Source organism: Xyrauchen texanus, chromosome 13 (genome assembly GCF_025860055.1).
Source record: "Xyrauchen texanus isolate HMW12.3.18 chromosome 13, RBS_HiC_50CHRs, whole genome shotgun sequence".
NCBI classification, from domain to species: Eukaryota; Metazoa; Chordata; class Actinopteri; order Cypriniformes; family Catostomidae; genus Xyrauchen; species Xyrauchen texanus.
In genome coordinates, this window is record NC_068288.1 from 25986914 (window position 1) to 26014779 (window position 27866).

Here is a 27866-nt window from a genome sequence, read left to right on the forward strand (position 1 = left end):
TTTGTGCAAGTATAAATCTCTGATTGGGGTGTTGCATCAATTATCTGACAACCCTGAGCATATTAAATGCTTATGGATACGTGATAGGTCCCAAAGCTAGATAAATTAAATATCTAATAAAAAACGTTCATGATAAGTCGACCCGCTGGCTGTAGTTGCCCTGGTCTGCAATTTAGGGTGCTCTAAGTTTCGTTTGAGGGTGCATAGTATCCTCAAGCACCCCCGTAGAACCGGGCCTGTTACATACTTACTCAGAAATTAACCTATGTTCATTTTAACCAAAATAATCTTACTTAATGCAGCTTTAAAGGAGTAGTTCACTGTCATTCCATCCCAGATGTGTATGACTTTATTTTTCAGCAGAACAAAAAGAGATTTAGAAGAATATCTCAGTTCTGTAGGTCCATACAATGCAAGTGAATGGTGATCAGAAATTTGTAGCTCTAAAAATCAAAACAGAAGTAATCCATATGACTCCAGTTGTTAAATGAATATATTCAGAAGTTATATGATAGGTGTGGGTGAGAAAAAGATCAAAATTGAAGTCCTTTTCACTCTAAATCTCCACTTTCACTTTTACATCTAAAAGTCACATGTGGTGCCTGTTTAGTTTCACATTCATATTTGAAAGTGAAAATTATAGTGGAGATTTACAGTAAAAATAAGTACTTAAATATTGTTCTGTTTCTCACCCATACTTCTCATAAAACTTCTTAAGATATGGATTGAAACTCTGGAGTCATATGGATAACTTTTATGATTCCTTTGTGTGATTTTTGGAGCTACAAAGGTCTGATCATAATTCACTTGCATTGTATGGACCTACAGAGCGGAGATATTTTCTAAAAATATTTGTTTGTGTTCAGCAGAAGAAACAAAGTCATACACATCTGGGATGGCATGAGGGGGAGTAAATGATAAGAGAATTTTCATTTTTTCCTGAACTATCCCTTTAAAGGAGATGTGTATAATTTTTCGAGGTTAAAATACTATCCCAGCTTAATGTGCAGAGACAACTATAAGTAATCCATTCATAGGTTGATTTCCTTAAACTCTGTAGCACGTTAAATATTACTATATTAATCTTTCAATATTACAATATTATTTGAACAGAGCAACATTGGCTCAAACAATGATGTGAGTTTGAGAATGGGAGAATGTTTGGGAAACCTGTTTGAATTTGTTATAATTCTGTTTGGTGCTTTTAGTGGTGCAGATTTTAGTCTTCATTATGCTAGGAGTGTCCATATTCTGGTGACACATTTCCAAGAGCTCATACAAGCTCCTACAAATACTCACATGTCTTCTCCTTCTGCTCTTCACTGCAGTGACCTTTGCACAGAAGGAGGGGTGCTAGTCCACACAGTGTCTGCCGTCTGGTTGGAATGCTAACAGTGTGCAACCTGACTCTATCTCTCCCCCGTGTTACCCAAACAGCACAGGAGCACCATATACCTCATTCTATCTGACTCCTCACCCCACCTGAAACTGCATCCATTAGATGTTAATGTCACCTCACTCATATTAAAATATCAGTGGTGTTATTGTTAGAAATGCTGTATTTTTTCCTCTGTACAGCTGTGGGGATTTTTATATGTTAGATTTTTGCTCTGATATGTAATATGATCTTCTTGTTCGTTTCGATAGGAAGTGTGAAGAGTAATTTTTCTGGTGTAAGAACTGTGTTCTCTGGACAAAGGTCATCTGACATTCTAAACACTTTGAGATGTTTGTGCTGAACTTGAATATGGCAACAACTACAGCCAAAATTAGATCAGGTTGAGATCCTTAATGAAGTCACCTTTGGTAATGATCCTGGCATGTTAACAGAGTCGCATGTATTTTCAGGGGCAAGGAAACTGAACTGTTATTACAGTCCGATGTGTCCTTGGGTGCATCTCATCTCGCTCTCTAGCTTCCAATGTCATGAGCCAATATGTCGCGAGCACGTATTTGGGCACTAGCAAGAGTGTTGATCCAATCATCATTGCTACACTGATGACTCAGTTACCTGTGATGCGATTATGCTTTCACACAATAAAACACAACTGTATTAATTTAACAACATCGCCTTATGAAATACAATGTTGTGCATTTTCATTGTAGATATTTAAAAATACAGTGCTCTTATTATCTAGAAAATGTAGAAATGGACAAATAAAAATACATAGGGATATTTGTCCATGGATGGAGACTCTGACTACTAAAATAGGGAGATGATTGAGATGTACGGTCCATCTTCTCCAGTTTGTGAATGTGACGTGGTACTCATGGTACCATCACAATATGGCACAAAATCAATATCCAGAACTTTCACATTCATGGTTCTTCTGTGGTGGAAATGAATGCTCTTCCAAACTCCAGTTTCTCACAAGAGAAGCATCAGAAGACACAAATCTTCCACCAGTACTTGATCCTCAAATGTTACGCTCCTACACGAGAAAAAAGCAATCCCATCGTTTTGTGATATTTCTCCTATTTGTTTGTGTGAGGAGGTTCGTTGGGTGGGAAAGGAGAAAACAGGAATCTTGGGATTTCAATTCAAAGGTACGACTTTAATTAAACAAACTCAAAATGGCTTTTCAGCACAAAACTCAGGATCACACAACAGGCTTGCTTTTCAGTAGTTACACTCAGCACAGTCATTTGTGTCTACACTCAGCTACAGTAGTGTAGTTCTCTCTCACTGTATGGCTGCTGGTGTGGTCACTTTATATCGCTTTCCCCACAGCTTACTGTAACTAGAAACAGGTGTTATTATTAGGCTCAAGTGTGTGCACCCTTATCGCTTTCTCTCTCTCCAGATGAACGCTCGACCATAACCCTGCCACCACAATGTGCACCCCTGAAATTCTTGATCTAGGAGAATTCGGCTTGTCGAAGAGTGTTGTCATTGGTTAAAATGAAACATGAGTGTGGTTTGGATGTGAAATTCTCATATTTCACAGGCCAGCTGAAGAGATGAAGAAGAGACTAATGAGATACTAATGTTAAAAAGAAGTCTGCCTCCCTTAGTATGTTTAAAATTACACAAACAACACCACCATATACACCACAATCTCTATAAAAAATTTTGTCATGGCGACATTGTCTATCGGAAGTTTATGTATTTGTAATAAAATAATACTCCGGGTTCAATACAAGTTCACATTGACACAAGGTCACAAAATCACAGGTCACAAAATCAAATTTGCAGCATAATGTTGATTACCAAAAATCACAGCATTTGTGGCATAATTTTGATATAAAAATATAAAACTTGCCGCAAATTTGCCACTGAATATTTTCAAGCACAATTGCGCTTTGCAGCAGATTTGCGGTAAATTGTTCATTGTTGCCAAATGTTTGCTTCAGGTTCACCACTACTGCCCAAATATTTACGGCAAATCGCTAGCTCATTTGTATTTGAAAATGTGTGGCAACTTCGCTGCAAATTTGTTGCAAGTTTGCAGCTAGTTTTCCAGAACTATAGATGTTTTTGTAAGGGTGAAGAAAGGACGTCAGCTGAGGAAGTCACGTAGAAGTTTTCCGGTTGACCTTTTACGTCACAGTAGAGCGTCAAAGAAGTCAGCTAACATGATTGTCAACAGTGAGACACACAGCAGTCACAACAACATTTTGACTTGTTGATTTAGGTGAAGATCAGATGTATGTTATCCGTTGTGCTTATAGTGATGTCTGAAGGCAGAAGACAACACAATTTGCTCCTGTATTGCTCAAACTATACTAGTTCAATTTCATCCTTATGAACTCTGTGTAACATGTAATAATAACATTTGGACTGAGATGTTAAATAGTTCATTAAGAAAACATATGATTTGCCTATATTTCCTAGTGATTGCTGGCATTTAAGGTTTGTTGTCTGATTACTTGAAATAGATCAGTATACCTGTCATTTGGTTAAAGATCGGGATACGCATCGGGCTAATGCATTTACATGACATTTAAAAAAACAAACAAATTATTGCTTCAATTGGACTAAAAATGAACTTTTAAAGTAAATGTAAACATACACAAGGTTTCAAAAGTATATCCACAAGAGGGACAACGTAACCAAATATGCATTTTATCATTATTTTAGTGTGATTAAATTGCTGACATTTCTGTTTAAAATTATCTCCAATTTTTCAACTTCGTTACCATGATGACATAACACATACACTCGAAAACCTTAAAGTGACTGTAAAAAGGATGATTTCAACAAGTGAAAAGCTCAAATGATTTGAAGTGCTTTCATAAAATTGTGAGCTTCACAGTTCTGCCTTTTAAGCCCTCCACAAAGTGGCACCATTAACCCTTGAAGGTCCTTCCGGGTCAGTTTGACCCATTTTAGATTTGAACACAGATATACATAGGGCTGCCCCCTAATAGTTGACCAAACATTAGTCGATGAGAAGAGTCTTGGTTGACAAAGTTTTGATTGGTCGGTTGGTTTGCCTATCATTCATCGACCTCAAACATGGCTTATCATCTGAAACACGTAAGTAGCCTAACGTTAGCCACTTAGCATGGCAGTTCGCTCTAACTTTAGCTAACCTAGATAAATATGCGCTATTAGGCTTATCCAAGTGTTTGTGGGGAGTGGAGAAGCTAATTTAGTACCTCACTTACTGCATGTTTAACTTAATGTGCATTTCACTCTATAAATTAACTAAATGTTCAGACAGTCTCCTTGCTGGTTTTTCTGACACACTCAGAATAATTACTGCATTTGCAGGTGTCGTCTGTGTGTACACTTGTAAAATTGTATATTTTAAAGGCTCATTATTACGGTTTAGTATTTCTCTGTAATGTAGAACAGTGTTGGCAATGTTGCTTATAACATTCTTTCTCAGCCCTGAAACTCAAACCATTTTCTGATGTCCCCCCAAAAATATTTCCCTATGTAATAATTCAATAAATATCATAAATGTGTGACAACTAATGGCTTAAAATAACGACTAAAAGTTGACTAGGAAATCTTTGGTCGGGGGCAGCCCTAGATTTACATCAACTGAATAACTGCATGCACACACCCTCTCCACTCATCGTTTAATATGTTTTTAAAGCTATTTAAATTATGGGGACACTAGAAATGTCCTCATAAACCACATTAATAGAATAATACCCTTGTAATTACCAGTTTGTAACCTAAAAAATTGTCCTCGTAACCCACATAATCACACACACACACACACACACACACACACACACACACAAACACACACATTCATACATTCTGCTCTATGATCCATACATATATGCACACATACACATACTAGATACAAAGAAACACACACACACTCACAACTTTTGTTTGTTTGGAGACAAATAAAATTATATATAAAAAATATAAATATGTAGAAAAAGTAGAATATTTTAATTTAAGTTTCTTTTTTTTCTCATTGACTTGTTTTTTATTTGTATAAAAGTATTTGAATTACTATACATAAAATGACTGAAATATACATAGTATACATGTGTAATAAGTAGGTTAATGAGTTAATGTCAATTGTTGGTGGAACATTGGTAAATTCGGAGTTGTAATTAATAATGACAGGTCAGTTTGACCCGGTGAGGTCTACAGTGGAACCTGATTGTTTGCACCAAGTAAAGGTTAACATAAATTGTAAGTGCTTCACCTTGATTTTTGCTTTTTTTTTAAAGAAAGGGATGAATGAGTTTAATTTTTGAGGTAATCAACATTATGCCACAAATGCTGTCGATTAAGCTTACTTGTATTGAATCCAGATTATTCCTTTAACTTGTTGCTAAATTGGAAAGGGCTCTGTGATCATTTCAATAAGGCAAAGAAAATGTACAGTGCTTAAAGTGGTGATTCACTAAGAGAAAGACCTGCATTTTTATCTAGTTGATATCAACCTTAACAAACTAATTTTAAAATGATGGTTTATTCTACATGCAGGATCCATTCACCAAGGCCACTTTATTTGTTCAGGAGAAAAAAGTTTACCTTCCTCCAGTGTAAATTAGGCTTAAGGATGCACTGCTTGTTTTATAGCTTTCCTAATGTTTAAGTTGATGTGAATAAAGGCTAAATCCTCTAAATTAATAAATGTAAACATAGATGTGGAGTGGGAAACTGTTCTCTCTCTTCCCAGGAAAAACAGCCCACCCTTGCCACCTTCACCCTTCCACATAAATTCTGCATCAGGGTTAGCACTCAGGAAGGAGAACCAGAAGACTGGCTGCTCATAGGCATAACAAGAGCAGAGGTGAGAACTGCCCTTATTCTCTCATCCCTGATGTTTTCAGCGCACCCTTGCCTTATTAGCTTGGTGAGACATGGAAGGGGGGTTGGAGCTCCAGATTAAAGAGGATTAAGAGAGCTGGTGAAAATCGCAGCTCCATGTGGAGAGACCTTCTTTGAGGAACAGGCGGGGGCAGATGGGAGGTGATCACAGGAAATCGCAGGGCCCCTGACACTGTTTGTGGTCCTGGAGTGTTAGTTCTCACCCGTCATTGCCTTTGGTGCCACAGCCCACACTGGGGGAAGTTGTTTCAGCACATTCATAAAAGGCGCCATTTAGCATTGTCACAACAACATTTAAAGCAATGCTACTGAAAAGGCACACATGCACTACAAAGCCAGATGAGGGTCTTTGCGCAAGTGTACACATTACTCTCAGGTAACTGTGAATGATCTCTCTGGGTACAAGTTATGGTGTTGATTACTTACATGACAGGAACAATGATTAAATCTGGGAGATGATAATGGTGTGGCATTCATGCATTGACAACTTTGTCTCTATGTTCCTTTCCAAAGGTTGATGTATGGCATCATTAGGATAACCTCAGGCCCTTAAAGGCACTAATCTTCTTCATCTTGTCCTTCACACTTTCTTGTTTTGACATATAGAAATATGTGTGTGTGCACAGTACCTGTGGTCTATGTGTGTATTAAAATAGCAGTACACATAGCAATGAGCTTTAGCTGGTTATCAGGTCCTCTTAAAATAAAACAGTAAACACTATAAACTGGATTTTAATAAATTACAATTAAAAACAAATTAATATAACAAAATGTTTACATTTTCTAAAGAAGATTACTGCCACGATTCTAGGATAGGTACTTGTCAGAGAATTGCTATTTCAATAGCTATGTGGTCGCTAAGTTGTTCTGAGTGTTTTTTAGCACATTGCTAGGGAGTTTCTACGTGGTTGCTAGGTGAAGGTAAAAATAAATTTAAAAAATCACTCCAAGTGTCACGATTGACGGTGAAGGCAGACACGGGACGAGAATCTAATTGCAGCAAAGTTTATTTATATAAAAAGGCAACACGAAAAAACACGAACAAAGGAAACATCCACGATGGGAAAAGGTAAAACAAAACACGGAAGGCAAACAAAGGGTTAACAAAACACTGAAGGCTTACAGAAGGGGTAACCGGGGAATAAACCAGACAGAGAGCATGGATAATAGGCGTCCACATACATCAAATACCGACAGGGGAATGGAGAAACAAACGGGGTTAAATACAGCGACACAGGAGGATTAACAAACGATATTCAGGTGCAGACAGTAACGCTGTGGCAGTGGTGATGAGGGCCGGGAACCATGGGAAATGTAGTTTGTACACAGACAGTGAAACACAGGGCGGACAACAAGGAAAACGTGACATGGAATGTGAAAAGTGGCATGTGAAACAGAAAACCCGGGGCAGACAACACAGGAACGTGACACCAAGTCTCTAAGCTATTTTGGTTCCTAGTCTTTCCTTAAATATAAATCTAAGATTTAACCCCTGTTTGATCGTCTGACATGAGAACATCCATTAAGGGTGTGTTCGCAATTGTAGTTCAGATCTCTTGGTTCTCTTGGTCCACCCCAAAAAAGAAAATTATACATTTAGTCCTGGTTTGCTTAGCGTTCACACTTTTCAGGGGGTCTCGGCCCACTTGTTCGGTGCGCACCAAGGTCCGGATGGCAGCGTTCACACTTGTTCAAATGAACCACACTAATAGAGCAATCGCACCAGAGTTTGTTTTAATCTAACCAAACCTGCCAAGTGTGAACTAAGTTAGTTTGACTGTTTAAAAGTAAGAGCTTACCTCTCCTTAAAACGCTGCACAATTTTAAGTATTAGTCATGAATCGTGTTTGTAGCACAAAGCTGTGCTGCTAAGTTAGATACTTAAGGGTTAGGGGTTTGTTCAAATAGCAATAGTGATGCTTGTACATACTGTTTATGGATATTCCTTGAACGTTTTATTAAGGAGATATTTTTCCTAAAAATTTAAATCTTTCACTTCCACACTCTTCTTTCTTTTTTTTTTGTTGGTGATTCACATTCTTTGTGCATATCACCACCTACTGTAGTATCAACACAAAATGCCAACAAATTGATTTCCTGGACTTTTGGCTTTACAGTACCTTGTTGGTGGGATGACCTTTCTGACTCTATCCATGAAGCAGACTCCCTCTGACTTAAGAATACAACTAAAGACTCAACTTTATGGTAGCACTTGACCATATGCTTATAATATGTTTATAATTTTAAAAAAAAATTTGCGCTCTAATCTCTGTTTTGACTAGTACTTTTCTAATGCAATTGAAACTGTGTAATGTAACACTTTTCATGTTACTGTCTCCTTAAGATGAATCACTTATGTTGTATCCTTCCTTATTTTGTAAATTGTTTGGATAAAAGTGTTGAATAAATGTAAAGGTACTGGGCGGGGCTGATTAGAAGTGGAGATTTATAGTAAAAGTAAAGTCTTAAATACTGATCTGTTACTCACCCACACCTATTGTATCACTTCTGAAGATGTGGATTTAACCACTCGAGTAATGAATATTTGTTAGGCTGCCTTTATGTGCTTTTTGGAGATTCAAAGTTCTTGCCACCATTCACGTACATTGTACGAACCTACAGACCTGAGATATTCTTCTAAACAAATTCATTTGTGTTCAGCAGAAGAAAGAAAGTCATACACATCTGGGATGGCATAAAGGTGAGTATATGAGAATTGTGATTTTTGGGTTGACCATCCCTTTAAACATTAAATATTTCCATAATATTCTTTTTGCTATGAAAGTCAATAAAACTGACTTGGCCCAGACCCAGGCTTTCAATTTTTAACTATGAAAATCCTAAATTTTAATAATTGCAATTTCCACCACACTAAACAATGTTGCCTCTATTATTTATATTTTCATAAGTGAATGTGCTTGTTAACCAAGTCCACACAAATGTCAGTTAAGAGCATGCTACAGATTAAATATGCGAAAATTAATGTTTGAAGAATACATCAAATGTTAGCTATGAAATTAGCCTTATCAAGGAGTCTGCTATTTCATATTTTTAAACAATCCCAGAATCCCATCACAGAATTTTTGTAAACACAAAACAGAATTTGGGAAGCGATGTAGCGGAAATGACACTGTGGTTCAAATTTAATGACTTTCAGAAAAATATGACATAAATCATCTGTGGTGCATGCACATACACATGTGGACATTGTTAGAAGACAGTTTAAATAAATTAGTGAAAGTGTGAAAAAACGTTACTTTCTAAAGGTCCATTTTACATTCTAGAAGTGCCCGAAATTGAAAAAATCCACATATCGGAGTAAACACAAATGTGCCATGTCAGCGCCACCATGCAGCTAATTTCATTTTCAATTCTCAGTCTCACACCTGTCTTTAATAGCTTAAAGCTTTGCTGATTTTTATATTTTGCTTGTCAGGGCATCGGCATGTTGGTGGCTGTAAACACAATGTACTGCCATCCGCCCAGCCAGGTTGCACTGGACAAATGTTTGTCAGATCATCTTTGTAAACACGTACAGGGTCAACAGGAGGGTGTCCAACACTTAAGCCAACGTGCTGATACCGCAGTCATGTCAACGGAAGTGTAAGCATATCCCAGTTTTTCTAACAAGTCAAGCTGGCCGTAAAGTCGCCAGGCATCTGCCGACTCCACACACATGCCCACCCCTCCCACACCCCAAAATACACACTTTATTTTCAGCATATGTCTTCTTGATTATTCTAGCCACTGAATTTCAGAAGATTATATTCTCCTTGCTTAAGTGCAATGAGACAGCAGGGGAAAATGAGTGGCAGCAAAAAGAAGGCTGTAGTTTATGGGTAATGGGGCGACGAGGCAGTGTAAAGAGAGGGTTCTGGTTTCAGTGCCGCTGTGGTACGAGACAGGAGCTCATGTCTGTTGCCTCCATCTGTCTGTCTGACTGTCAGTCTGTCTGTTTCATTCCTGTTGACTGCGCTCAAGTGTAGATTAGAATAGTAGACATTGTCTGTAAAGTGTTAAGTCTAGGCTACTGGGCTATGTGATGAACAACATTTGTATTTCAGTTGCATTGTTGTCAAAGCTGCAGGCCCTGAATAAAACACAGACTGTAACTACCACTAGGCAGTGTATGTCAGTTCATTGCCTAGCAAGACACCCAATAGGTTGCTTTGAAATACATTGAGCACTATAAAAAGTGGCAATGTGTAATTTAAAATGTTTAAATGCATTAGCTATCATGAACAAACAATTAGCAATATCTATATTTTTAAAAGCACTTGCTACTCTTTATTAAAGTTAGTTTACAAAAAATACAATTGTTCATTTTTAGTTCATGTTAGTTCATAGAGCATTAACTATTGTTAGCAAATACAACATTTGATTAAAACATGTATTAGTATATATGTTAAAATTAAAACATTAACGTTGATTAATAAATGCTGTAAAAGTATTGTTATTTGTTAGATCATAATGCAGTTAATAATGTGAACAAATGGAACATTTTTGTTTAGTGTTACCAATACTTTCTTTGGTGTGACCTAATGTAGTCAGGTTGATTTAGTCATATAAAATGACATTTTTGATTTGAAGTAAAGCAGTTAATTGAGATGTTTTTATTTGTATTTTTCTGAAGCCCATAAAATGTAAGGAAATTATAAAGCCAAACAAGGCAATTCTGTTTTGACATAATCCATTTTTTTTCTTTCTCCAAAGCCCAGCAAGGCAAATAAAACCAAATTCAGATGATGATGATTATCAAGATACTATTAAACATTTATTTTTTATTTAAAAAGTACCTATAAGTTATAATGCATCTTATATGTATTATTCATCTTAACTCTCTTTCAGTGTGCAAGAATGTTCTTCTGATAGAGCCTTAAAAACACTGCATATTTCAACCTTAAAAAGCTAACAGCAAGTTCAGTCGAGTTCTCTGATAGACACTTGACATTTCCCCGGCAACTGGTGGGTGTGTTGGCAGTTAAATATAAACAGCGGGTTTGTGGCATTGATTATTTGAGACAATCTTTGGAGAGGAGAAATAAGAAACTGCTGAAAAGATAAATGATCTCTGTGTTGATTTCATCTCTGCAAAGGCCAAAGCTCCTTTCTTCCACCATTTGTGCTTCAAGTAGAATTAAAGTTTAAAAGTAAGTTGTACAAATGACCAACTGGATCTCCGATTTCCCAAATGGCCATTCTGAAGCGAATAACTCCGATATATCACAGCTTGGCTTTGGAGTGAAACTTGAGTTGCAGAGCTGTTACTCTAGATTTATTAGTGGCTGTATTTTTCTAGCGTCAGCTGATGTTCTTTAATACTCAGTCTCTGGGGTTTAGTATGACCACTCTACTGATGGTATTGGCTATTCCTGTTAGAGAGTTAAACACAACAGAATAAGACACTTTGCAAAGCTCCCAACGTAGTACTAGTCCACTTACCCTATTAGAACAGCCGCACTCCTCACATTCAGCTGCCCTGTAACCCCATAAACATCGTCTGAGTGCTTGAACGCGAAAATTGCTGTGTCCTGGATTCCTGCACTAAACCTGTTTTTATTCTACAACTTTAGACAGGGTGGAAGAGATGTAATCTGCACAACAGTGACCTAATCCAAGCACTAGTTTATTGCTGGTTTGTTTGTCAGAGAGATACAGATTAGGGGAAAATAGCATGATTCCATAAATCATAAAAAATATAGAATTTCCAACCCCTGCGGTATATTTATATGTTGCACAGTATTGCGCTCGGTCTTAATGCAGCATCAGTGGGGCTGTGCAGAAATGAAACATGACTGGGGTCAGCGTAATGATTGGTTAAGTGTTATGTGAGTATGCTCTGGGACGTTACTAAAGATACCAAAGTATCAATATCCACACATTTTTAGTCAGATATTCCATATCTGCATAGTGTTCATAGCTGCAGCATGACACTGCTCCTCTGAGCTTTGCACACTGGGGCTGATTGCCAAAATATATTGTCACATTGAGCATTTATTGATTTCCGTTCCAATTTGCTGCACTGCACTGTTGATATTATTATTATTGCTAATACGTTGTTTAACAGCAATTTAGACACTTTAAAAAAAATCTCAGGTGACCTAAATTGTGTTTTGTGTGGTAAAATCTAAATTAAGTGGCTTTATCCACGTTAAATATATTATTTGATATGTTTGAATCAACTTGTAACTATGTTTTAGTTTTAAATCAGTTTAAATGAGCACCTTATTGTAACAACTGCACTTTTTACTGTGTATAACCACTCAATTATTGAATAAGCCTTCAACATATGGTCATCCATATCATGTTAAGTGTCGCTTTATATGGTAAGAATTAGCTGTTAATGAACAGTGCTGGGTAGTAACAAATTACAAGTAATCTGGAGGAATTGTACACAGACCTGGCACTAGCCTCCAACCATAATTACAATAGTCCACGCATAAATGCCCAAACGATTGTATTATTTTGGTAAAGTTAATTTTAGTTTTGTCAAAAAGCTTTTGCACTCAGCTTCAAAAATGTTCATGATTGTGCTATTGCTTGTTTTTGTGACTTAGATTCACAAATATAACTGGTCTGATTTGTTACACACATAGATGGCATTTGTAATGTATATTATAAATGTATAAAAAAATGTTTAAGTGCATTTTTTATTCCACTCTGAAACAGACAAATGGCAAGTGAAACACACTCAACAAAATCATATTATCATATATTTTTTTAAAATTTTCTTTAACGCTTTTAAGCAACGTTATGTCGAAATGGTTCAAGCTTATCAAGGAGTGGTGGTGGCGTAGTGGTCTAAAGCACATAACTTGGAAACTGGTAATCAGAAGGTCGCTGGTCCTTGAGCAAGGCACTTCAGGTTGCTCCGGGGGGATTGTCCCTGTAATAAGGGCTCTGTAAGTCGCTTTGGATAAAAGCGTCTGCCAAATGCATAAATGTAAATGTAAATGCTTATTCTACTCAAATGCATGTGACATCAGAAAAACAAGAATTAAGTCAGAAGTAATCCAAAAGAAATCAGATTAGATTGCCATAACAATGTAATCCAATCCAAAACCAAGATTACTTTACTGACCACAAATTTAGTCATGCAATTTGTAATCAGTACCAGATTACAATTCAGATGTAATCTACCCAGCACTGTTTTACAAATCATCAACTTTGATTGGAAATATGTAATTGGGTAATTCGCCTGAAAACAACAGATAAACTATAATATGTGCTTCATATGGGAAACATCTTCATTTTTGTCCAAAATGCTATGTAATATGACTACATTAGGTAGTACACCTATGAAAGTAATAATCAAGGGTCAGATCAAGTATAAATATCACCTTAAGGTAACATCTGCACATTTCACTTCTTACTGTGTATGTTTACAGTGAGGTACTAATAGTTTGTTATAGAGACAACTGTTGACATTGTCACTTATGCGGCATCTCCTTGGTCCTCTTTGTGTGTGTGTGTGTGTGTCTTTATGTGTTTACAGTTAAAGTGACATAACTTGTGTCCACCTAAGCTTGTCAGTGTGAGCTGTTTGCATAGTAGAGGCTTAAAAGCTACAGAACATGGCATGCCAGGATAATGTGTGCTTCTGCAAGAGCTGGTGTAGGGTATACCACACCTCACACCTCAGCTACCCTCCCTCAGACCAATACTTAAGACACAGGAAAGCCGGCTTAGTGCCTTCCCTGTTGTGCTGAAACCAGGATCAGGGTTTGAGAGTCCTCTCATCTCTTGTCTCTCTCATACTCTCACATGCCCCCCACCCCCCAAACGCACACATACATACACAAGCACAGCTGAAGATTTGACCTGTCAGCTACTTTCTCTCTTTCTCTAACACAGATATTCATACTCGCTAGTGGTCATAAAAGAGGCCGTGCTGGGAGACGCCTGTCTCCCTCAGCCATATATGAGCTAAGAGGAGCTTCCTCAGCTGTTCCCCTCATATCAGCTGTAATTAAACCCTCTCTATTCTGCTTCTGCTGCCCTTTCTCTAGCACTGCTGAATAACAACCCAATCTGTGTGTGGCATACATCAGTGTTTGTGTATTTGTGGTGTGCACAGTTTAAGGCAGCTTATTCAGGGATGTACTGGATATTGAACAAGTTTTGTTGATAATTAATACTTTGAAAAAGTTTCTCTTTTCTTGCGGCATTTTATGATAAGGAAGGGAGTATGATAGGAATGAATGAAGGAAGGAATAAGAGAAAAAAAGGAAGGAGGGAGGGAGAGAGGAAAAAAGGTAAGAGAAAAAAGAAAGGAAGAACATAAGAAAGAAGGAATAAGAGAAAAAAGAAAAGCAAGAAAGGAATAAGAAAAAATAATGAAAGGACATAAGAAAGAAGGAGGGCGTAACGCTTGAGTAACGAGGCAGACGAGGAGATGCGGATCCAAACGCAGTTTAACTTTATTTAATTAACAAACAGGTAAACACAAAGGAACAACCCACAATGGGGAAATCAAACAAAAACTGTTAACTAAACACGATGTAAACAAACAGAGGACTCGGGAAGGAAACACACACCAGGCTAACATCAAACAACGATAGACAAGGACTGAACAAAGAAACAGGGTATAAATACATAAACATGGGAAAAAGGGCCAATGAACGAACAGAACTCAAACAAGATAACAAGGTGATTAACAGAAGCAAAAGGCAAACTAATGAGGACAGGTGAAAACAATGACAGAAAACACGAACGCTAACAAAGAGACTATGGAGTTACATAAGGGACTAAAGTGAAAACTAAGAAATGCAAAAGTGACAAAAATGGCAAACAAAAGGGCAACAGTGAAACAAGACAGGGTATACATAACAGAGCCCCCCCTCAAAGGATCGGCTTCCAGATGATCCTAGAAGACAAAGACAAAAGAAAAAACCCACAGAGAACAAAATGACGGCACCGGGGGCAGACAGGCAGACCGGGGGCACAAGAACAAGGAGGCAGTCCAAGGGGCACAGAGGGCAGGCAGGAAGTCCAAGGGGGGACACGAGGGGAAATGAGACAGTCCACGGGGGCACAAAGGGAGATGATTAGGCAGTCCACGGGGCACAAAGGGACAGGTTTAGGAGGCCGGGGTGGTATCGACCGGGCAGGGACAGGTTTCGATGGTCTGGGAGCTGGCCACTGGGCAAGGGTAGGTGCAGGAGGCCTGCCATAGGAGGCTCTGGAAGCGGAGCCGTAGGAGGCTCTGGGGGCGGAGCCGCAGGAGGCCCGGAGGCGGAGCCGCAGGAGGCTCGAGAGGCGGAGCCGCAGGAGGCTCGAGAGGCTCTGGGGCGGAGCCGTAGGAGGCTCAAGAGGCTCTGGGGGCGGAGCCGTAGGAGGCTCGGGGGGCGGAGCCCTGTAAGGCTCGAGAGGCAGAGCCCTGGGTGGCTCAAGAGGCCTGGAAGGCGGAGCCCTGGAAGGCTCGAGAGGTTCGAGAGGCGGAGCCCTGGAAGGCTCGAGAGGCAGGGCTCTGGAAAGCCCAGGAGGCGGAGCTCTGGAAAGCTCAGAAGGCGGAGCTCTGGAAAGCTCAGAAGGCGGAGCTCTGGAAAGCTCAGAAGGCAGAGCTCTGGAAAGCTCAGAAGGCGGAGCTCTGGAAAGCTCGGGAAACTCAGAAGGCGGAGCTCTGGAAAGCTCGGGAAACTCGGAAGGCGGAGCTCTGGAAAGCTCGGGAGACTCTGGAAGGCGGAGCCCTGGCAAGGCTCGGGAGGTCCTGGCAGGCTGCCTCAGGAACGGCTCGGGAGGCGCTGGCTGCCTCAGGGACGGTCGAGGCATGACCACTGGCGCTGGCTCAGGGACGGTCGAGGCTACAGGCGCTGCCTCAGGGACGGTCGAGGCTACAGGCGCTGCCTCAGGGACGGTCGAGGCTACAGGCGCTGGCACACTGACGTTTGAGGCTATCGGCACTGGCTCACTGACGTCTGAGGCTACAGGCTCTGGCTGGGTTACCGTGGTATGTGCCGGCTTGGGTTCGCCGGGCGCTGAGGGCAGAGCCAAGGGGGGTTTAGGGCATGGGGCTGCGGCAGGCAGAGGCTGGAGTGCAGAGACCTCTCCCTTTCTCCTCTTCCTCCGGGCTGATGCGACTGGCGAAGCTGGGATGCTGTTCCTGGTCAGCGTGGCTTCAGGCTCGCTGGCCGAGGTTGATGAGGGCTCAGGCTCGCTGACCGTGGGTGACGAGGGCTCAGGCTCGCTGACCGTGGGTGACGAGGGCTCAGGCTCGCTGACCGTGGGTGACGAGGGCTCAGGCTCGCTCACTGTGACATGCGTGGCTGCTGGCTCGCTCACTGTGACATGCGTGGCTGCTGGCTCGCTCACTGTGACATGCGTGGCCGCTGGCTCGCAGACCGGGGCAGGCGTGGCCGCTGGCTCGCAGACCGGGGCAGGCGTGGCCGCTGGCTCGCAGACCGGGGCAGGCGTGGCCGCTGGCTCGCAGACCGGGGCAGGCGTGGCCGCTGGCTCGCAGACCGGGGCAGGCGTGGGCCGGGAGGCGGAAGCCTGTCTTTTCCTCCTCCTCGGGCGGACGAGTGGACTGTGCAGGTTCAAGGGAAGCCACTGGCGTGGGGGTTGCTCGCTGACAGGTGAGGCTGGTGTGACAGGGAGCGGTGAGATGCACGCTAGTAGGGTTGTCTCCAGGTAGTCGCGGAGAGTGCAGCCGGGCGCTGCCTGTGGCACCCGCTCCTCAGCGAGGGATTTAAGCTGTCCTTAAAAAAACCACCAATGCGGAGTCCGGGAAGTCCGTAAAGGTCGCCAGGAGGAGAAAGTAGAGAGCGTGGTCTACCAAAGGCTGGTCTTCTTGCCGCAAGTTGAGCAGCCGGCATTTGGCCCGTATAGCTGCTGGATCCATGTGTGGTCTATCGTTCTGTAACGCTTGAGTAACGAGGCAGACGAGGAGATGCGGATCCAAAAGCAGTTTAACTTTATTTAATTAACAAACAGGTAAACACAAAGGAACAACCCACAATGGGGAAATCAAACATAAAAACTGTTAACTAAACACGATGTTAACAAACAGCGGACTTGGGAAGGAAACACACACCAGGCTAACATCAAACAACGATAGACAAGGACTGAACAAAGAAACAGGGTATAAATACATAAACATGGGAAAAAGGGCCAATGAAAGGAAGGACATAAGAAAGAAGGAAAGAATAAGAAAAATAAAGGAAGGACATAAGAAAGAAGAAAAGGAGGGAGGGAAAGAAGGAAGGAATAAGAGAAAAAGAAAGGAAAGACATAAGAAAGAAGGAAGGAAGGAAGGACGAATGGAAAAATGAAGGAAGGAAGGAAGGGAGGGATGAGAAATGAAAGAGAAAGAGATTATTTACTTCATGAATTTCACAGGGACAATTTCTGCCTTTTGTATTTCTGACGTTTTAATAGAACCTCTGAACCCCAAGATCTATTTCTCCTCTCCCTATAAAAAACCTTCACATAGCTGTTAGAAAAGAGAGAGAATCATGGAAAAGGGGTGAGGCTCTTGTACTAAATGAAAAAAAGTTTGTGGTGAAAATTGAACTCCATGAGACAAGGTGTAGTATCAGATCAATCTAAGCAACATCTTCCCATGCCATTAAAGCATTGCTTCTCATGTATTGTTCACTCTCTCCCTCTATGGAGAAAAATACCTCACTGCAATATACATCATTCTCTGGTCCCATGAGTGAATGAAGGGATTTCTTTTCGATTGTGCAGTGTGCTTCAAATACACCACTGCTTATATAGTTGTAAAACAGTTAAAGGATGGGCAAGGAGGAGGCGAGAACCGGCTTGTCAATATAAATAATAATTTAATGAAAACTCAAAAACACATAAACAAACACACATGACGGACATGCCCGTAATTCTCTCTCTCGAACAATCGTCACCGGCCGCCTTTATCCCTCGCGCGCCTCATCAGGCCGATTGGGGACCGGGCGCGTGATATTCCGACCCGGCCCCGCCCCCCTCCGCTCCACAATAGTATTTCCTGTATGTCACAGCAAAGAACAGGGAACTCTAACATAATGTAACCTGCAATTATGAACCAGAGACAGCAAATGATAAGAATGTTTGTAATGAGGTGCAGGAATGAGGAAGCGGGAGACTCGTGCGATTCTAATTCAGGAATGTCACTCTTTTATTCATAAAAATAAAAATATTCACTTAAAGCACAGTGGCCAACATACGAGCAGCTTCTCAGCTGGGCTGGGCTCGCGCTCTCTCTCTCTCTGTATCTCTATCTCTCCTCTCCTTAAAAGCCCCAATCACTCCTCTCTGAAACACAAGACAGGTGTAAAGCACAGGTGGAAATCCTTCACCACTCATCTCCACTGCTTTACTCTCCACAGCACGGCACTCAGCCTCCACAATGTTATAATCACATAACAGAATACAGACATATTTTGTTTAATTTTAAAGCTGAAGTGTGTCATTTCTGCACCTTTAGTGTCACCAAACAGAATTTGAAACATAGTTCAACCAACAAATATTTTACTTTTTGCCTCTGCATATTATGCTGGAACAGGACAAAGTATTTTTAAGGGAAAACAAATTACACGCTACAGCTTTTTTTTAAGCTCTACAATTAAACAAAGGAAAATGTCTTAGTAATTAGCACATCATCAAGCCTAAACATTTATAAATGCCACACATTTGCCATTCTTAAATCACGTTATGTAACCTACAGGAAAAAAAATTACAGCTATAAAGTATTTGTTTCTATTTTCTTTAAGATTTGGTTAATTTTAGACACCAATAGCCTTTAAACATTTGCATAATCACAGTTTATACTGATTGGATACATGAACCAGAAATTGTTAAATGAGCGGCAAACACACTTTATCACTCTTTCCAAAGCACTCAAATAGAAACATTACCTAAATAGCTGGCAAGCTGTGGCTGTTAGCTGAATGCTAATACATGTCAGAAAATGGGCCGAAAATTTATGACACGCCATCTGTTCTCCAGCATGCAGCTCAATGTGTACTTCCAATGTTAGCTCTAGTAAAGACCTCCCCATTCAAACACACTAATCACTTTTCCTAACAAGAATTAGCTCCTGGTTCACTCTGCCCAGTAATGTTTTAAACTTCTTTCCTCAATGGGATTAAAGTACTATTAATTCTCTCCAAGATGTCTCTCCTAGAACGCTATATCCCCTCCTGGATACAACATTATTTTGTAATTAAAAAAACAACCTATATTATAATTTTTTTGTCATTAAAGAAGATTAAGAGTAATTTCTCAATCCTATGCATCATTGTCAATGAAGACAATGTTATTTTTCAAAGACAATGTTGTGAATAATTTGTGCTAATATTTGTTGCAGAGGCTGGAACCCAAATCATTTCTATATACGTAAATGTTGATGCTGAAATAAAACTTTTTACACAAGTGAGAAATTAAATTGACCAAACTTTCCATATTATTTCCATCATATCTATAGAATATATGATAATATGTTGTATATTATCACAAAATATAGAGGATTGTGCAATTGTTTTCTTTTGTTTCACATTTAAAATAATGCGGTTTGACACACCCTGTTTGCTTTTGCTGAGAGGAAAAATGGTAAAGGTTATTGAGAATTCCATCCAATCCATCTGTCCAAACAAGTTTATTTTTGCATTCGTCTTTTTCAGATCCCCCCAGGTCTAATGATGTCTAATCCTGTCTGATGAAGCACTAAAGATTTCCCATATCCTAAAACAGTAAAAACCTAATTGTCTAGCCTCTGTCTAATTTAGTGTTCAGTGTTTTATATGGTCGGCATCTTTAGCCCTTTTCCGTGGTCTCAGAAGAGGTGTACGTTATGATCCTGCTGTCAGTAAAATCAATCCTTATCAATTTTAAAGTTCAAATTTTGATTTCATGACTTTCTGGGGACAAGCCTGGGCTGAAAATTGCTATTTCAACCTCTTTTTTTTTCTGCACTCCATCTGCCTATGTATTGATTGTCTCTTTTTCTTACTGTTCTGTGTAGAGAGGGAGAGATGAAGGGAGACAAAACTGTGACAATAGTTAAAGATTTAGCTGAGTTAAATAGTGGTAATTATAGGCTTAGCTGTGGATCAGTCTATAATGAACGAAGTATACATGTTACTGTCTTTATTTTTTCATGTCCCACTCAAGATGTATTTCTTTTCTGTGTGAACAGACTCATAGCAAAGAACAATCATAAATGGGATCTACTTAATATTGCAGTTTTATCTCATAAACAGCAGTGAGATAAAATGCATTTTCTATTGAGTTTCAGGAGAGATCTTAACTATGTTGCAAATTATGATAGATTTGCCAAGTACAACCCCAATTCCGGAAAAGTTGGGAAAGTATGAAAAATGCTAATAAAAACAAAAAGGAGTGATTTGCAAATTATATTGAAAGCACTACAACTAAACATTATATGATGTTTTACCTTGTGAATAATTTTTTTATTTTTTTAAAAAATTGTAATATTCAGTCATTTCAAAACAGATGATTGCAACACGCTCCAAAAAAAGTAGGGACAGTCGAGTGTTTACCACTGTGAAACATCACCATTTATTCTAATAACACTTATTAAGCACTGAAGACACAAGTTTAAGTTTAAAAAGTGGAATTTTCCCTCATTCATACATTATGCAGTTCTTCAGCTGAACAATTGTATGTGGTCTTCATTGCCGTATCGTGCAATTCATAATGCGCCACACATTCTCAATTGGAGATGATAAGGACTGCAGGCAGGCCAATCTAGCACCTGCACTCTCTGCTTATTCGGCCAGTATGTAGTTTGAAGTTGTCCTGCTGAAAATTCCAGGATATCCCTGGAAAAGACGATGCTGGTTGGCAGTATATGCTGTTCCAAAGGTTTTACATATCTGTCTGCATTAATGGTGCTCTCACATATGTGCGAGATACCCATGCCATGGGCACTGACACACTCCTGGCCCATACAGACACTGGCTTTTGGACCTTATGCTGATAACAGCTTGGATGGTCCTTTTCCTCTTTGGCCCGGAGACCAAAACGGCTGTGTTTTTAAAAAAATATTTGATATGTGGATTCATCGGACCAAAAAACATGGTTCCACTTTTCTACTTTCCATCTAAGATGAGACTGAGCCCAGAGAAGTTGGAAGTGCTTCTGGACAGTGTTGATGTATGACTTCTGCTTTGCCTAGTAAAGTCTTTACTTGCATCTGTGGAAGCAGCGGCGAGTGTTGTTGACTAAAAAAGGTTTACTAAAGTAATTCCAAGGCCATTTTTCATGATATCCATTACAGATGATTTTTTTTAGAGAGTGTCATCTGAGGGACGGAGATCACACGCATTCAGAAGTGGAACCTCACCAAAATTACCGGCCAGGTTGAACTGCGATGCACCTCTCTGATCTCTGCCTGCATCACCTCGGTCTATTGATGGACTACACTCTTGAAATGGAATACATAGACTATCAATTGCCAACAAAACCCTTCATCAGTCAATTAATAATGACAATTGCAACTATGTGAACTTCTGCAGTTAATATAGGACTTCAAAGACATTAGTCATTAATCTTACAGTTCATACAAAATCTATGTTTAAACACTGGACCTTAACATTAACCATGACTTGCACTATACATAAGTAATATTGGCATTATATTCATGATGTTAGCCAGAGGGGAACTGGCCCCCACAGTGAGTCTGGTTTCTCCCAAGATTATTTTTCTCCCATTAACCAATGTCTTATGGAGTTTTGTATTCTTTTAAACACAATTCCAAATCATATTTTATCTAATTACACAATGATGACTCATCGACATTATAGACATTATAGATTTATCTTCTGTTAATGCATGATTTTCTGTAAAGCTGCTTTGAAACGATGTGTGTTGTGAAAGGTGCTATACAAATAAAATTGACTTGACTTGACTTGGTTTTCGTCTTGCCTTTTATGCACTGAGATTTGACCATATTCCTTGAATCTTTTAACTATATTATGCACTGTAGAGGGTGAAATGCCCAAAATCCTTCCATTTTGTCTTTGGGGGAACATTGTTCTCAAAGTGCTGGTTTATTTGCTGAAGCAACTGCTGGCAAATAGACAAGTTTTGATTTATCCTTGCTCTTGAAGGACTAGGCTGTTTTTGGAGGCCCCTTATATATTATGACACGATTGCTTGTTTAACATCTGTAATTTAACTCATCAAATTGTTATTATTCTTAAATTGCTCCTGTCTTCTGATTTTAAATTACTGTACATTCAAAAAAAGCATTCAAATTCACATGGTAAAACATCATATTATATGTAGTTGTGGTGTTTTCAGTTTAGCAAAGGGTGAATATAATTTAAAAATCACTACTTTTTGTTTTTATTAGAATTTTTCATACTGTCCCAACTTTTTTGGAATTGGGGTTGTACCAACGACCTTCTAAAACTCCGAGATTTCAATATGAACTCAAACATTTGTCATGAAATTATTGCATTTCTATTTCTTCCAAGGATTTTTAGAAGAAATGTCTGAGAATAAGGTAATAAATAAATATAATCTCTGATAAGTATTCAATGATAAAGAAACATTAGAGAAATACATTTTCCTCTGTATGAGGATTTAATATGAAGATATTTAAAATGGGGATCAATAGGGGATTTAAGCTAAATATGCATACAAATAATTTTAGTCGATCCTAAATAACTATCCCCCTTTTTTGTCTTTATACTTGTGGTTTTAAGTGTACAAGCCAAGTTACTACATTTTTGTTGGCAACCTAGTGTGTTAAAAACATTGCAATGTTGGATAGAGGGCCTGGGGATATATGGGTCCAACTGTAAACTAATGCTCCTGTGATAACTGTCCACTAAGTGTGTGGGACAAGGATGCCATGACCCTGCTGGCCTTCCTACCAGTCCTTGCTAACAGCTTTGGCCCAGAGGTCAGCCCAATTTCCCCACTGCTGAGTACTCATTACACACACGCCCTGTGATAAATGCCCATAGCTGCACGTGGCTGCATTGTCACAGTGCTGTTAGAGACGGATAGTCTCTGAGTCTCAAAAGGAGCGGTTACTAAGCAACCCTTACCTGAGTCTCTTTCCCACAGCATCCTCTTTCAACTCTTTGTTACTTTTTCTCGTTTAACTTCCTCTCATTCTACTTTTTTCTCTTTGCTGTTATAGCAGATTCTCTCTGTCACACACCCACTTTAAGAAAGGAAAAAAGTGTGAGAGAGTATATGATGATGCACAACTTCAAAACACACTCTTTCTCTCTACCTCTCTTGTGACTGACCCCACATATTTACTTGAGGATGATAGAAATGAAAATGGCCAAATAGCGACATGCAACAACGTTTTAAAATTACTTAAAGGGTTAGTTCACCCAAAATGTAAAATTCTCTCATGATTTTCTTACCTTTAAGCAATCCCAGATGTGTATGACTTTACTTCAGCAGAACCGAAGTTAACATTTTTATAAACAGATTTCAGCTCAGTTTGTCCATACAATGTATGTAAATGGGTGTCATCAGTCTGCTGGCTGTTTGATGGTCCAAATGTCATATATAGGCAGCATAGAAGTAATCAGTCGATCAATGAATGTCTTCTGAAGCAAACTGATAGGTTGATGTAAGAAACAAATAGATAATTAAAACATGTTAATTCCAGCGCTTTATTACTGTTTGAAATTAACAAACTCTTGCGTGATGTTCGTTCCTCTGTTGTATGCAAAGCGCTCACTTCCAACTTCTCGAGTGAACGCGCCATTGCGCTTGCGTCACTGATGTTGACTGCTGGCAGGAAGCGATTTTTTAAAGTGAATAAAGTTTTAATTATCAATTAATTTTTTACACAAATCTATCGATTTGCTTCAGAAGACATTCATTGATCGACTGGAGTCGTGTGGATTACTTGGACCGTCAAACAGCCAGGCACCCATTTACTTACACTGAATGGACAAACTGAGCTCAAATCTGCTTATAAAAATCTTCACTTCGGTTCTGCTGAAGAAGGAAAGTCAGACACATATGGGATGCCTTACAGGTAAGTAAATCATTAGAGTATTTTCAGTTTTGGGTGAACTAACTCTTTAAAGACACCATGAAATTGCTTAACAAATGCTGTTTTATTTTATTGTGTTGAGGTATTTCCTACTGAAATGTGCTGAGGGGCTTGCCACTTTTAAAATGGCCAAAAGGCTGTAGTTACATTACAGCCATAAACTATGGCTTCTTACTTGCTAGTTGGTTACATGTGTTATTAGGGGGAGAGGCATTCACATCTTGAGAACTTTTGATTGGACAAAAATCTCCAGTGCAAGATGAGTCATAATTGTTTTTACTATTAAATGCATTTATCTGCTAAAGGTTCATTTTGTTGACTTTTAGGAGAATACTGGCATATATTTGGTTTCAAAGCTAATAGGCATAGGCTAAAAGACTGAAATCAAAGGTCAGAGATTTCAATATGAACTCAAACATTTTTAATGAAATTATTGAAAGACCAAATGATCAGATCTCTGCTATCTTCATTCCTTAAGGAATTTTAGGAGAAACATCTGAGAAAAAGTTGAGAAATAAATTTAACATACAGTAAGCGAGACAACATTTTCCTCTGCATTGGGATGTAGATTTAAAGGACATACACTAACACCCAGCATCATTCAAATGCAATAGTTTTATCAGTTATCAGTGCTTTGTAGAAATTCACTATTCAAACTCAGCCATGATTAATTCAAACAATTAATGAAATCGTCCAAAAAATAGAGCGGATACTGAGATTAAGCAAGTAGCATTCGGATGGTCATGTGATCCTAGCATGGCGGCCCCCATAAGGGGACCCTTTCCATGTAAATTTAAGTAGCTTTTATACGTTTACGTATAATGTGACTGGGGTCATGAAAAAATTAAAAGGATCCTTTTTTATCTCTGTCGTTGAGCTTGTGCTTTTTAGTTTAAAAGTTACTCCATTTTTCTTGGCAACCTAGAGTGGGACAAACATTGTTCTGTTGGTTTAAAGGTTTATTTTGTTGACTTTTAGGAGAGCATTGGCATAAACAGTAGATGTCTTAAAATCTAATAGACATGGACTAAAAGCCAGAAAACTCCAGTTTTGATTTCATTTTAATTTCATTAAAATCTTCACCAGTAGAACTTGGTCTTTACTCTGACATAATTATAATTTTAATACAGACAAGTGTATTTACATACTTTTGCATAAGTTCATGAGGACATTGTACCTCAAAGTGTAATACAAATAGAATGTGTTGGAATAGAGAGTATCTTTCCACTGTATAATGTTAAAGCTGACTCAAAGACCTTCACATCATTTTAAAGACCTTCATAAGACTTTGTTAGACTCAAAGGGTGTTTGTTTTATGGAGTGAACTCATGTACTGATTTTGGTGTGCCGCAAAATCCAGTGATGGACACAAGAAAGTGGATTACTGTTGTGTTTACTGGTTCTTAAATCAGACTTATTGATTTTCCAGGCCTCAGTGTTTATAAAGACGCACAAATGTACACAGATGTGTGCTCACACAGACACATGCCACCATTTGCATCTGTGTGTGAATATATTTTGTGAACATAATTATCCCGGGGCCTTGAATGCATTTACAATCATGGGATGCAGAAACCAAAATGAAGAGTCCCCAGGGTTTTCTGTGGCTAAATGTTTAGCTTGGGGACAAACTGTAGGTAGTTTGAGTGGCAGCAGAGGGCATTCTCCTCCCTGGTGCCAGGCATTCTGTGCCCTGCTCTAATGCCCCCTGTGTCATACACACATGTACCTGCCAAATAAATACAGAGAATATAGAGGAATTAATTATTTGTGCTGTTTCACTTAGTATGATATATTAGTGGCCCCCAAATATTGTGCCACTTTTAGAAACTTAAGTCACACTTTATTTTCATGATTGCATTAGTTAACAAAAATATCAAATCAAATGTCTTCTGCTATCCTTTGATGTAATGACTTTTAACCAACTGGGGTCAAGGGGATTTTTAGTGGGTCTATGAAGTCTGTACCCCTCAAGTTCACACAGTTGTCCAAGAAGAGTAAGCACAGGTGTAGTTTACCACTTAGACTATGGACATGTTCCACTATTTTTTGAAAACGAGAAAATGTCTAAATAACTAAAACATATGTGTTGTTTTATCATTTGAAACCCAACAAACATCTATTTGTGACATGGTTTGTTTGAAAGGCCTACTTTAGCAATCTCTCTTATGCTGCTTGAATTTCTGTAATATTTTGTTAAATAAAAAAATTGCACACATATTTAAATGTGACTCAAGTGTCCAAACACTACTTGAGTCCACTGTACATATCGCTTGCCCTATATATTTTAAACATAAGCCCATATTTCTTCCTAAATGTTCTATGGAAGTACATTTAATGGAGCTATGGCACAACACATTTACTGGGTTCAATGACTAACCATTTAGCGTTTGCCAATGCATTGCAGTGATTGAGCAGCTCAGTAGGGCATAATTCCAGGCATTACTCTCCACTGCAGCAGAAACAACCCTAAACAGCTGGCAGACAGCACCACAGTGGGCAATTACTACAGCGAACATGATGATAATGTAGGTTTAGTACATTGCAGTTATGTACTTTATGTGTCAAAGTACAGCATGCAGGGAAAGAATATAATAACTAACATTGTTTACCAGTGTGCTAGGCAGTTTGTGGTTATGAACTGCAGAGAGGGTGTATGTGTGTGAGAGAGTGTGTTATGTGTACAAGAGTAAGACCCTCTGAAGAGAGATCACAGGCAGTTCAGAGAAAGGAGAGAATAGGTGCTAAACACTGTGTAACAGGCCTCCCTTTCATTCCTGAAGAAACAAACACATCTTGCATGTGTACTGAAGATGCCACAGTGTGTATTCAAAGCCTTTGAACATGTACATCTGGGTGTTTAAACGAGTCTCAGAGCCCGTATGTCATTATTTGTTTCTGTAACAGCCCTTAGAGTTGGATAAAGACGTACTACATTTGAAGTCTAATGCGGCAGAGGGAAATCAGAAGAGCTGTTAGAAAAAAACGCATTCCCGTATGATCATCTGGGATACATTCTCTGGTTGCCTTACAGACAACAAAGTTGCATACTAGAGCTGTTCACAAAACAAAACAAAATAACTGTAAAATTGAACGTGGCTCTACCACTGCCATCCTGAGACTGAGGAAAGATGTAGAAGTCTTTAAAACACAGAGAACGCAAACACACACGCAACCCGATGTAAAGAGAAACAGATTGCTGTTAAGCTGTCATGGAGTCTCCCGACCCATTCTTGATGTATTGAGATTCACTTTGACACTAATTACCTTAAATTAACAGTAGAGTTTGGTGTGACAGTTCAGGTAACTATTTTTCTATCAGTTTCAGATGAATGGGTTGGGGGAGTTGCTTGAAGAATGCTGTTGACAATTGGATTCTCAACGAATCTGCTGCAATCAATTTTTTCTCCTCCCCTTTTCCCCCTCTCCCTCCCTTGTTTCTCTCCTCTACCCCTCTCTCCATCTGTGATGTGAGGGGGGCATGGACACAAGCAAGGCAATTAAGATGTTATGAGTGTGCGTGCATGACACCACCGATATTGTCTTAAAATAAGACAGGTCTCCTGTGAACATGAGAGTAGTATATCCAAACTGTTGCACAGAGATTGCTCATACTTATTAGTG